This window comes from Carassius auratus, chromosome 4 (genome assembly GCF_003368295.1).
Source record: "Carassius auratus strain Wakin chromosome 4, ASM336829v1, whole genome shotgun sequence".
NCBI classification, from domain to species: Eukaryota; Metazoa; Chordata; class Actinopteri; order Cypriniformes; family Cyprinidae; genus Carassius; species Carassius auratus.
Window position 1 is genome coordinate 7,385,337 of NC_039246.1, and position 11,935 is coordinate 7,397,271.

Sequence of the window (11,935 nt, forward strand, 5' to 3'; positions counted from 1 at the left end):
TAACCTAATCATCTAAATCAACTAATAAACACCTGCAAAAGATTCCTGAGGCTTTTAAAAACTCCCAGCCTGGTTCATTACTCAAATCCGCAATCATGGGTAAAACTGCCTACCTGACACCTGTCCAGAAGGCCATCATTGACACCCTCAAGCGAGAGGGTAAGACAAAGAAAGAAATTTCTGAACGAATAGGCTGTTCCCAGAGTGCTGTATCAAAGCACCTCAGTGAGAAGTCTGTGGGAAGGAAAAAATGTGGCAAAAAAACACTGCACAACGAGAAGAGGTGACCGGACCCTGAGGAAGATTGTGGAGAAGGACCTATTCCAGACCTTGGGGGACCTACGGAAGCAGTGGACTGAGTCTGGACTAGAAACATCAAGAGGCACCGTGCACAGGCGTGTGCAGGAAATGGGATACAGAGAAGCAGCACTGGACTGTTGCTCAGTGGTGCAAAGTACTTTTTTTCGGATGAAAGCAAATTTTGCATGTCATTCGGAAATCAAGGTGCCAGAGTCTGGAGGAAGACTGGGGAGAAGGAAATGCCAAAATGCCTGAAGTCCAGTGTCAAGTACCCACAGTCAGTGATGGTCTGGGGTGCCATGTCAGCTGCTGGTCCATTGTGTTTTATCAAGGGCAGGGTCAATCCAGCTAGCTATCAGGAGATTTTGGAGCATTTCATGCTTCCATCTGCTGAAAAGCTTTATGGAGATGAAGATTTTGCAAGACCCAACACTGGAGGAGTTTAAGGCCACTATCGAAGCATCCTGGGCCTCCATAACACCTCAGCAGTGCCACAGGCTGATTGCCTCCATGCCACGCCGCATTGAAGCAGTCATTTCTGCAAAAGGATTCCCGACCAAGTATTGAGTGCATAACTGAACATAATTGTTTGAAGGTTGACTTTTTTTGTATTAAAAACACTTTTCTTTTATTGGTCGGATGAAATATGCAAATCTTTTTGAAATTTTGAGTTTTCATGAGCTCCATGCCAAAATCATCAGTATTAAAACAATAAAAGACCTGAAATATTTCAGTTGGTGTGCAATGAATCTAAAATATATGAAAGTTTAATTTTTATCATTACATTATGGAAAATAATGAACTTTTATCACAGTATGCTAATTTTTTTAGAAGGACCTGTATATTGGTAAAGGTCCCACTCATAGTTGCTAACAGTGCTCCTCTGTGTGCCAGTTAAATCCAAAGTGTTTATCAACTTTGACCCTAGTCTGTCCGCTTAGTGAAATGTTACCCAAAAAGCTAATAGGGCATTTGCCTCCCTGCTAATGAGATGGGTACTTATGATGATGAACACATCCTCTTCATTACCTCTCAACAACTCTCACTGATGAGTCAGTCAAGGTCACATCTGTCATTTTCAATCAGGAATAGAAACATGGACTTAATATAGCATTCCTAGATGGTCCTAAATGCCTTTGGTAATGACTGAGAGCTGTATTGTTGTGTTAGTAGAGGCTGTTAAACATATGCATGACAAAAATTGCTTCCAGCGATAATGAAAATCAATAAAGGGATAATTCATCTAAAAATGAAAACCTGTCAACATTTCCCCACCCTCATATTGTTTCTAAACATGTATCCTATGTATTTATTTTTACAGAACACATTCAAGAGGAGTTTCAGATCACATGTTTAGTTTGGGCTGGTAATTAAAGAGGCAAGAATTACAGCTACAAGTAGGCCTACTTAACAAGTAATTAGCCGTAAATATGTGGCACTTACGGCTGGGTTCCACTTCAAATTTTACATGGCCTTCTGTTACCAACTTTGCTTCATCTTGTGGACTCGGATGTACGTCACTGTTTATTTTGTGTGAGTCACTTCAACGGAACCTGAGCAATAGGTTTAAATGGAATACCCTGAGCCCTTGATCACTAAGAATCTCTTGTTCCTCATATTAAGCTTATTGGATAAGTTGGAATATGTATTTTTCCCCCTCAGGGGTTAAATTCTTCTTCTTATTATTATTATTATTCATAATGACAAATGTTAATTCTTCTTCTCCTTATTATTATTATTAATAACATATGTTAATTGTCTGAAGATTTGTAAATTGTATTCTTAAACAATTTTACAACTGAAACATCAAAGATGGTGCATCTACACTCTAGATGTAACATCGGTGACTGACGAATTGGGATCCTCTACCAATGCTACATTGGTGCTGCACCATCCAGTGCCCTGTACAATCCGCCTACGCCCCTTTTTGCTGTACGCCAGGGATCGCAAGACCGTAGCACTACTCACTCAGTGAGATTGGATAACACTGGGAAAGCTTACCCGTTCCACTTAGAACATGCACGTTGCGGAAGCCCATCCTTCCCAAAAGAGGATTTTGGAAGCAAACACACATATGAACATCCGTTTAGGTGAATATAGTAGACTGGATTTGATTGTAACCTTCTTGGAAATGGCAGAAGTCTGCCGGGCTCTGAGGTTATACCGTGAACTTTACACATATGGTATCCACTTAGGTCTCACATATGGAACACAGCCTTCTACCAGATCTCAAGGATTTAACGAGTGAATGCCTGGTGCTGGACGTTCCGCCACCTCTGGCTGCCAAGGAGATGGAGGAGCTCGACAGGGTCTATAATACAGACACTCTGGAGCAGCTATGGCAAATCAACACTAACCGGTGACCCTCAGTGCCTCTACCCATTTGAGGTTAGAACACAAGAGTATGCCGGCTCCAAATGAAGGATATAGAATCTAGTGAATGTGTTGGGGGTCGCCCAGCTCGCAGCTCTACAAATATCTGTCCTTGAGGTGACACAAGCCAGTGCCCAGAAGGATGCAACACTTCTAGTAGAGTGAGCGTAACCAGAATGGGCAGGGCACACACTGTGGGCCATTCTCTGCTTAGAGATAACCTTCCCCTTCTGCTGGCCTCTGTGTCTGGTCTACGGACACTGGTCTACTGGTCTATGGTTCGGACGAGACAGAGCAAGCAAGGGCTGGGTCTGTCTCCAGTGGCAATGCTTGCAGGCACACCACTTGATGCCTTAAGGGAGTAGTGCCCACATAGCCCAAATAGTTGGCCCAAACTCTAGGCATGAAATGTCTACTGAAAATGTGTGCAGGTCCCTTACCCTTTTGATGGAGACCAGTACAAGCAGGAGCAGAGTTTTCAATGAAATAATCTTTCGTTTAACTGACTGCAAAGGCTCAAATGGGCCCGCTGTAGAGATTTAGCACTAGATACAGCTCCAAAGAGGGTATGGAGGGGGGCTGGGGAGGATTTAACCTTCATACCCCGTAAGGTACCTGATGACATGGTCATGCTTACATATTGATTTCCCTTCCACGGGTGATGCAGCAATGCAGCAATCACAGTGACATAGACCTTAAGGGTGGAGGGAAACAGCCTTTGCTCCAACCCTTGGTGCAAAAAGAAAAGCACAACACTGATCGGGCATCTCCGGGTGTTCAATAAGAAGAACACCATTCAATGGCACAAACTTTGTGACTCCAAAGGAGGAGGTGGCAGGTGAGTTGTGACATATGGTGAGAGCTCAGACAACATTGTCGGTTGATGTATGCTACCCGGTGAGTGCCATGCTTCCACCTACATTGTACTGATATGCATGTCCCTCAAACACAAAGTGCAGAAATGGTCTGCTGTGAGGAAGGATCAAGCATGTAAATGTCCATGTAAATCTCGAGGACAGATGCACCCGAAGATGCATTTCTGCGTTAACATCTTGAACGGTAAACAGCAAATGATCGCGCAATGATTAACATGACTTAACTGTGAACGCCACCTCAGCGTGTTTAATACCCAGACATGTAAGGCAGTGATCATGACCATCGCCCTGCAACAGGTAACAACAGCAACCAGAATCGCAAGGGTGAAATGGCATCCTCTAAAAATACGATCTATCGTCTTTACAAAGACACACCCGTGCAAGCTCTATTAGATAAATAGGCTCTTTCAGGGAAATGCTCTTTTAGGTGCTAAGACAAACAGGGGAAATGGTCGTTTGCAGCAGAACAGGGGGTAGTGCAGCCTGAAGTGCTCAATCCACTCGACACAGGAATGACCTCCTCTGAAGTGCTATCTGCCAACACAAGAAGCTGCCTAGAGTGTGCTGAACTCATCACACATGAAGCAGTTTGGTAGAAGCAGAACAATGTTGATACTCAGCTCCGAAGTGAAAAGCTGGTATGTGTTGCACCTGCTGCCTTTTTATTTTTATTTTAATTGTATTAGAAATGCAAAAATCCCAATTCTGAGTACTTTGATAAAAAACACACTTAAAAAAACAAACAAAACAAAAAACCTTTGATCATTATTTGATTCATAACACATCATCAATGAAGCAACTGATCACACTAATACATTATACCATTATTATTTTTATTATTATTATTATTTTATGAATATTAATCAATGCAACACAGTAATGACATGCTGTATCAAAATATTTATGTATTGGTGAGGGAAATCACCATGTGCCAATATGGACATATATATATATATATATATATATATATATATATATATATATACATATAGTGTGTGTGTGTGTGTGTGTGTGTATGTGTGTGTGCGTGTGTGCGTGTGTGTGTGTTTGATGCAGAACATTATTTTAGAGTCCTCTATTCTGGATCACATAGCTCAGGGTGTTGTAGTTCTTCGTCCTTGGATATTTGCTTATGGTTCTGTACTTTCCTCTTAATCTGTATGGTGATAATCCATCCAGAAATAGGTACCTGATGGGGTCAAATTACAGTTTATTATACATTAAGCAAGGTTTCTTTGCATTCAAATTAGGGCTACATAGAATACTCCTGCCAGACCTGCTGACCTAAAAGTTTCAGTGTCATACATTCTGCATGCACTTCTTCCACCACATTTCTTCTGGCCCCATTTCAGACAGGTTGAGTCAATAAGAGAACCAAAGCAAATGGGAGCAGGAATACCACCTTTAAAACAGGGAAATTACATTAAAAACAATGCAGTGGCTTAATGTGTGTTTAATACACAAAAAATATAAACATATGTGAAATAATTTTTACTTTTTCCTCATAAAAACATAAGCAATTCTAAACAAAAACCTACCAAAAACTCTTAAAACTAATAGAAATACACCCACTGAGAGAGACTTCAGCACAGGATCCACAATCCTGTAAAAACATATTTTATACAGCATTATTATTATTATTATTATTATTATTATTATTATTATTATTATTATTTTAATTAATCTTTTATAAATTACAATCTCACAAACCATTTCAAATCCACAAATTTTGTATGAAGTTTCTGGCCTTAATGCATTGTGAATAGGGTTACCAACCTTGACTCTTACAATGAACCAATTCACAGCGTTTTTTTTTTTTAACTGAAAATATGGAACAAGCTAATGGAGCATCTGCCTGACAATATGATGGAAACAAACTAAACCAAACCTCAATGAGATGAGAAAGAAGGGAACGGTGCACAGAGAGTACACAAACAAGGCGAGAGACTGCAGTGCCAGATAAATGCAGAGGAGTTCCCAGAAGTCAGTCCCCAGCTCTGGATACATGTACAGCCATGGAATGTCTGACAAACAAGTAAAATTAAGTAAAGAAATAAAATAAAAATATGTGACAACGAATATGTGGTCAAGAGTTAAAAGTGGTTGTTTACAATATTCTGCCATGAGCCCCGAGTGGAATTGCAGCCAGCATGACATGGAGAGATGTAGGTCACTCCATTCTGTCCACACACTGGATCCCATTGGAAGTCAGAACACCCACAGTCAGCATTGCATGAAGTGAGTACATCATGGCTTATATCTTGCACTTCAATAGATCTGCCACATCAACAATTTATTTTATCTTACTATATTTACCTTAGACCATTGGTAGGACAATTAATTTGGAAAATGGACAGATTGAATGGACATAAAGTGTATTTTCTCCATGATGCAATGAGATTTATATGATTAGTGTAATTGTAAATACAAAATACCCTTGATAGGACACTGTGACCCCAGCGACATCTATGTTTTCACAGGTGAGAGCAAAGTAAGGCATGGTGCAAACCAATGCGGTTACAGAGGAGAAGAACATCAGTCTTGTAGATCCTAGCAGACTCAGTTTAAACCTCTTCATAATCCAACCACTTAGGAACATACCCAGAGCCACTGCTGGAATAGACGTCATTCCTGTACATATAAGCACAGCTAGCTTAAACAACCAGCAAAAATATTAATATATATATATGAAGAGTAGTGCATCTGATGTTTTTCTGTATATGCATTTCTATCGTGGAACTATGTATAGGTTTCTGTGTACTGTACTGGTACTTCTAAATGGGTTGAGGCTGGGATTTAGTGAAAGTCCTTGATGATCATGTACCATCTGTTGAGAGCAATATCATTATCTAATTTTTAACCAAGATGGCTTTTAGAGTCTTTTGCATTGGGACTCTTCATATATGGAAGCTGTTACCTATGAGAAAATTGGTCTTAGATGCACTTTGTCCAAACTGCTGCTCCAAATATTTTGGTGTGTATGTTATGACAATGGTAAAGACATTGAATGTCATTACACTGTAAACCAGGTACAGGAGATAGATCCCATTGGTGAGAAGACGCTTTAGAGATGGGCCAAAATCTATAAAACAAGCATCTTGTAATTTTAAACAAACATGACACTTTGTAATTAATAATCACCATCATAATTATCATTAACATCAACCTCATCATACCAATTGTCTTTCACAAGTTCACATTTACATATTATTAGCTGAAGTATAGTAATGCATATTTGCCGTGCTGACTGGGGAAGGGCTCCGTGCTCGGAAATGACCCGAACCCAGAGTACTCAGTGGATGGTTGACATACCTTTGGCTATCTCTGTAATGCTGAGTGTATGTTTGTGTTGGTTTGAGGGGTTAACTAGTTTAGAGGTTTGGGGGTTTTCAGGCAGAGCTCTTGGCAGGAACCAGATAGGCAAAGCAGCAAGAAGAGTCAACAGCCCACAAACCACATAGCCCAACCACCAGGCCCCAACCCAGCGAGAGTCCTGAGGGGTAATGGTCACACTCTCTGAAAATGAGAAGAAAATAGTCAAATAAACTATATATATAATTTCTCTTCTCCCACTTTCCCCAAACTACAGATCACTCACACCTCTATTCAATTACATCTGCTATCAAGAACAATATGTATACTTACCACAATTAAAATGAGATATTTGATCAAAGAACACATGAACATCTCTGCTCTTAGTAGAGTTACTTACCTTCTGTAAATCTTAGTCTGGTCCCACTTTATATTAGGTGGCCTTAACTACTATGTACTTACATAAAAAATATGTACAATGTACTTACTGTGTTCACATTGTATTGTAAAACACTTTTGCTGCTATTGAGGTGGGATAGGGGTAAGGTTAGGGAGAGGGTTGGAGGTATGGGTAAGTTTAAGGGTGGGTTAAGGTGTAAAGTATGGGTCAACAGTGTAATTATAAATGTAATTACAGAAATTAAATACAGTTGTAATTACATGTTGTTTTAAAAAAATATATAAGTACAATGTAAAAACATGTATGTACACAATAAGTACATTGTATTAAATTATTAATTAAAATGTAAGTACATAGTACTTAATATAAAGTGGGTCCCTTAGTCTTCCTTCTTTGAAAAAGACTCTTTATCTGCATCTGTTGTCTATATGTGTGGTTCCCATACTGGCTGTCCTCCAATCCCATTAGTTCTTTCAGGTTCTTTTGTTATTATAATAACCTGTTCACTATAATAATTTGCAATTATTAAACAATAAAGCTGAGTGAATACTAGGCCTTTAACAAGAAACCAGCAGGATCTAAACAACACATCCTCCTTCTTCTCAAACATAAACAGTGTCCTGATCTTTGTCCTGGCCATCTCTTTCTCTAAAAAACATATTTCAACATAAAATCATATTTCCTTCTTTTCTGCCAGTGAGGTCTTCCTAAAGTACCCTTTTCCAGCCATTGAAGCGGCTTGTGAGATATTCTTTCTTGTAACCATAGGATCCATTGAACCTTTCATTTTGACCACAAAGACCAAAGATGAATTATTCCACCAGCTTCTCTATGACATTTCATCCATCAACTCCTCAAAGTCACTCTTTACATTGGCTCTCTACTCTTCCCTCTGGTTTCACATGGTTCCATCTTTGTACTGGTTCCTTCCACACTCCAAGTCCCTTCAGCTCTAAGGCCTCATGTGCTATACTTCCCCAATTCGGTTTCTGCTGACTCCCAAGACAATCCTGCCTAAAAACGCGTGGAAAACACTAGGCGCGCCGCTTTCTCCTTCTTTCCAAAGCGCTCGGACAGTTGCGCCCCTGAGGGGTCTGCCTTTGTTAAGCAACCATGACGTGCTCTCTCCATAAAAACGCGGAAATTTCAGCAAAGGATAAATGGATTTGAAGCTCTAAAAATCGCTTGCAGTAGCTCTGCTACTTAATTTATTTCAAAATGGCAATCCATATACAACTATGATCAGCTGTTCCTTCATCTTGGCTGAGCTTTCAACGTTGTTACGGGAAAGGATGAAGCTGATTGGTTAGTTCTTGTCACATGACCCGCGGTGCGCTTGCGGCATTCTGAAAAGTTTAAATGTTTTTAACTCGATGCGGTGCGGATGCGCTTGGAAAAACGGGCACGTCACACCGTGTGCGCGTCGTGACCGCGTCGCTTCCATTATGAGCGTGCATACCGGGCGCCTACATTGGAAATAACAAACTTGAGCACGTAAAAGAAATGATAAGTGAATGGCCCCTTACTCTCCTGTTCAAATCTTCCTAAGTCTTCTCTTTCATTGCTCACACAGACAAAATCAATGAATCATCCTAGTTTCATGGCCTATCTGGGTTTGGTTGTTCCACTGGGCTTTCCTAAGCCACCTGCAAGTCCTCAGATTCCATCAGATCTCCCTAGGCCTCTAGTTCCCCATCGTCTTCTGCTCCACTGGTGCTAAACAGTGTAGTCCTATGATCCAGACCCAACAGACTCTTTGACCCTGCCCTGGTCCATTACTATATAAATGTACCATGGTATTTACATGGAACTCTGGTACTTTATGTAAGTCCTACCATGGTGCATGCCATAGTAAAGAAAGTAATATTTTTGTTTTTTTTTGGCATTATAAAAATTTAACTCACCTTGATTCACTAAGCCAATGTCCACATAGAGACTAGCACAGAGAGACCCATGTGAGTAACCAAAAATTGGTCCAATCACTCCGAGTGTGTGCAGACAACCTACCGACAAAGATAACAAAATAAAATAAATCACATGACAAACATGGGTCATTTAAAAAAAAAAAAAATAAATAAATAAATAAATAATAATAATAATAATAATAATAATAATTATATATATATATATATATATATATATATATATATATATATATATATATATATATATATATATATATATATATATTAGTGGGGGGCATAGATTATTATTTTTTTTAATCTAGGTTATTCTCACTGTAATCTTGGAATTAATCTAGATTAATCTAGATTAAAATGGCTCATTTGAATTCTGCCGAAGGCATTCAGAATATGTGTGCTACCCAAATAAAATAATGACTAAAAGTAACATTAAGTCTTTGAGAATGGGTTTCTCAAAACAGGTGGTGCATTAGACCAGGGGCTCATCTTCTGTTTCCAAAATGCATCACAAACTGCAGCTTGAAGAAGCTGTAAACGAATTCCACATTGCACAAGGCGCAAACAACCTTACGCCTGTTTCACACATAATCCGTCTGCAATGCGTATTTTTTTACGCACCCATGTTATCGGATTCCAGCATTCACACAGTTGCGGTCCGTCAGTGTATTCCAGGAGCTTTGCGTCTGCAGCAGTGCAGCGATCGTTAACGTACCGAGTAGCGGACTGCACACGTGTCCTGTGTGAAGTGGGTGCTGCTTCTGCACCACATACAAAACGCACACGGACTGCAGACGCACTGCAGATGGAGTATGTGTGAAACATGCATGCGTCTTGTCAAGGCTTCCATTGGGAAGGTTTTTTTTTTGTTTTATTGTATCCATGTTGGCACGTCACGTTTGATGTGGTAATTTCACAGTAGGCATGCACACAGGTTTAATGCTGATAATGGCCCACCACTAATATATATATATATATATATATATATATATATATATATATATATATATATATATATTTAATTTATTTTATTTCTTTACATTTTTTTTTTCTCACCGATATAAAATGCAGAGTTTTCTGGTCGTGAATAATCATCTATGAATGACATTCCCAGAGGGCCGATGCTGGCTTCCCCAATGCCACGCAAAATGTTTCCAAACAGTGCAATCACCCACGTGGGTGAGCTTTCCCCTTCCCCTTTTCGACATCCTATGCAATCCATATAATGTGCCCTGTTAGGTATTTTACTACATTTTCCACTTAAAATATCCCACATGCTTTCTCACAAATTCACCACATATTACCGGAAACAAGCTGTTGAACAGTACTCTGGTTTTCAGATGAGCATGTGGAGCTCACTGAGAAATTATCAGCATCATTACTGTGGGCGGCAGCTGTGTCGTACTTGTATCTGTCAGAAAAACAGAGAAAAAAAATACAGAACTACATATTATCTATACCTATTGCCTAAAAAGAGAAAAAAATATCTATTTTATGATGGACATGTTTTTAGTATCTGAATTAAATTTTATTTGGGTGGCATATAATCAAGATACCAGGGTGATAGAACTAGAGAATGAGAGTCTACAGCATCAAGAGACTTTTTAAAAGTCCTTATGCAGGATTTTTTTTTTTTTGCAAATGTTATAAAAGTTTTTCAAAACCATGTGAAACTAAACATGAATACAAAACTAACATTTCTAAGGGATTTGCACGTTTTAAGTTAGATGTTTTAGGGATCTTTCCTATTCTTCATTGTGGACATTGTTTGACTGATAAATGTTACTCACTGGCTCATTATGAAGTGAGGTAAAGCCATTAATAGTGTCCCAACACCCATCAACAGGACCCCTGCTCCAATGATCTTGGGCCTGTGAAACTTAACGCCAAAGTAGCTTACAACAGTAATGACCAACAGATTACCTGCAAACAAATGTTACGTTATTTAATTTTATTTCGTTTCAAAGCATACCATCAATCAAATATCCCATTTTTAAAGTATGGACAGCCTTTCCGTCACATTATAGCATTGGTGGTGTGACTCACTGGTATAAGTGCTCTAATGGCTGAATCCCATCCGTCATTTCTCACTGGAGCTCAACACATCACCATTCACCCATTTCAAAGCTGCCGTCAATAATGCCTACAATAATGCCTCTCAATCTGAGTGATGGTACTTTTGGTGTAAGCACCCGTCATGGATTTTGTGAAATAACAGAAGGCAAGTAAAACAATAAAGATCTTTGCAGACACAAGGGCAGAAGAGAGTTTAAGTCAGTATTTCTTAGTCTTGTTGTTGTTGTTACATCAGAATTTATCATAGTATTTGTCAGAAATATTTAGCTATAGCCATTATTTCAAATCAAATTATCAGCTAATAGTGGTTTAGTCAAACTTAGATTGTGGCATAATGTAAAAAAAAAATGACTCTTGCCTTTAGAGTTGGAGAACAGTATTTAGTTTGAGGTGTTTTCTGATTGCGACCTGGGTACTCAATTGTTCTGGGCTCAGTGAACCTGTCTGGATTGTCTTCCACTGTCATGATGAACTGTGAACAATTTTGTTGCTATGTTAAACTTCCTTGGTGTTTAATTTAATGTCTCTCTCTCTCTCTCTCTCTCTCTCTCTCTCTCTCTCTCTCTCTCTCTCTCTCTCTATATATATATATATATATATATATATATCCCAATATGCCAATGTATTCACTTCAGAGGTGGTCCAAAAGAAAAATACATTGTAATAAAAAGCAAACAAAC

General features: G+C 39.1%; 1 pseudogene; it reads right to left on the reverse strand.

Moving 5' to 3' along the window:
- Positions 1–4,556: 4,556 nt before the first annotated feature.
- LOC113057696 (solute carrier organic anion transporter family member 1C1-like) lies at positions 4,557–11,111 on the reverse strand (annotated as a pseudogene).
- Positions 11,112–11,935: the final 824 nt, after the last annotated feature.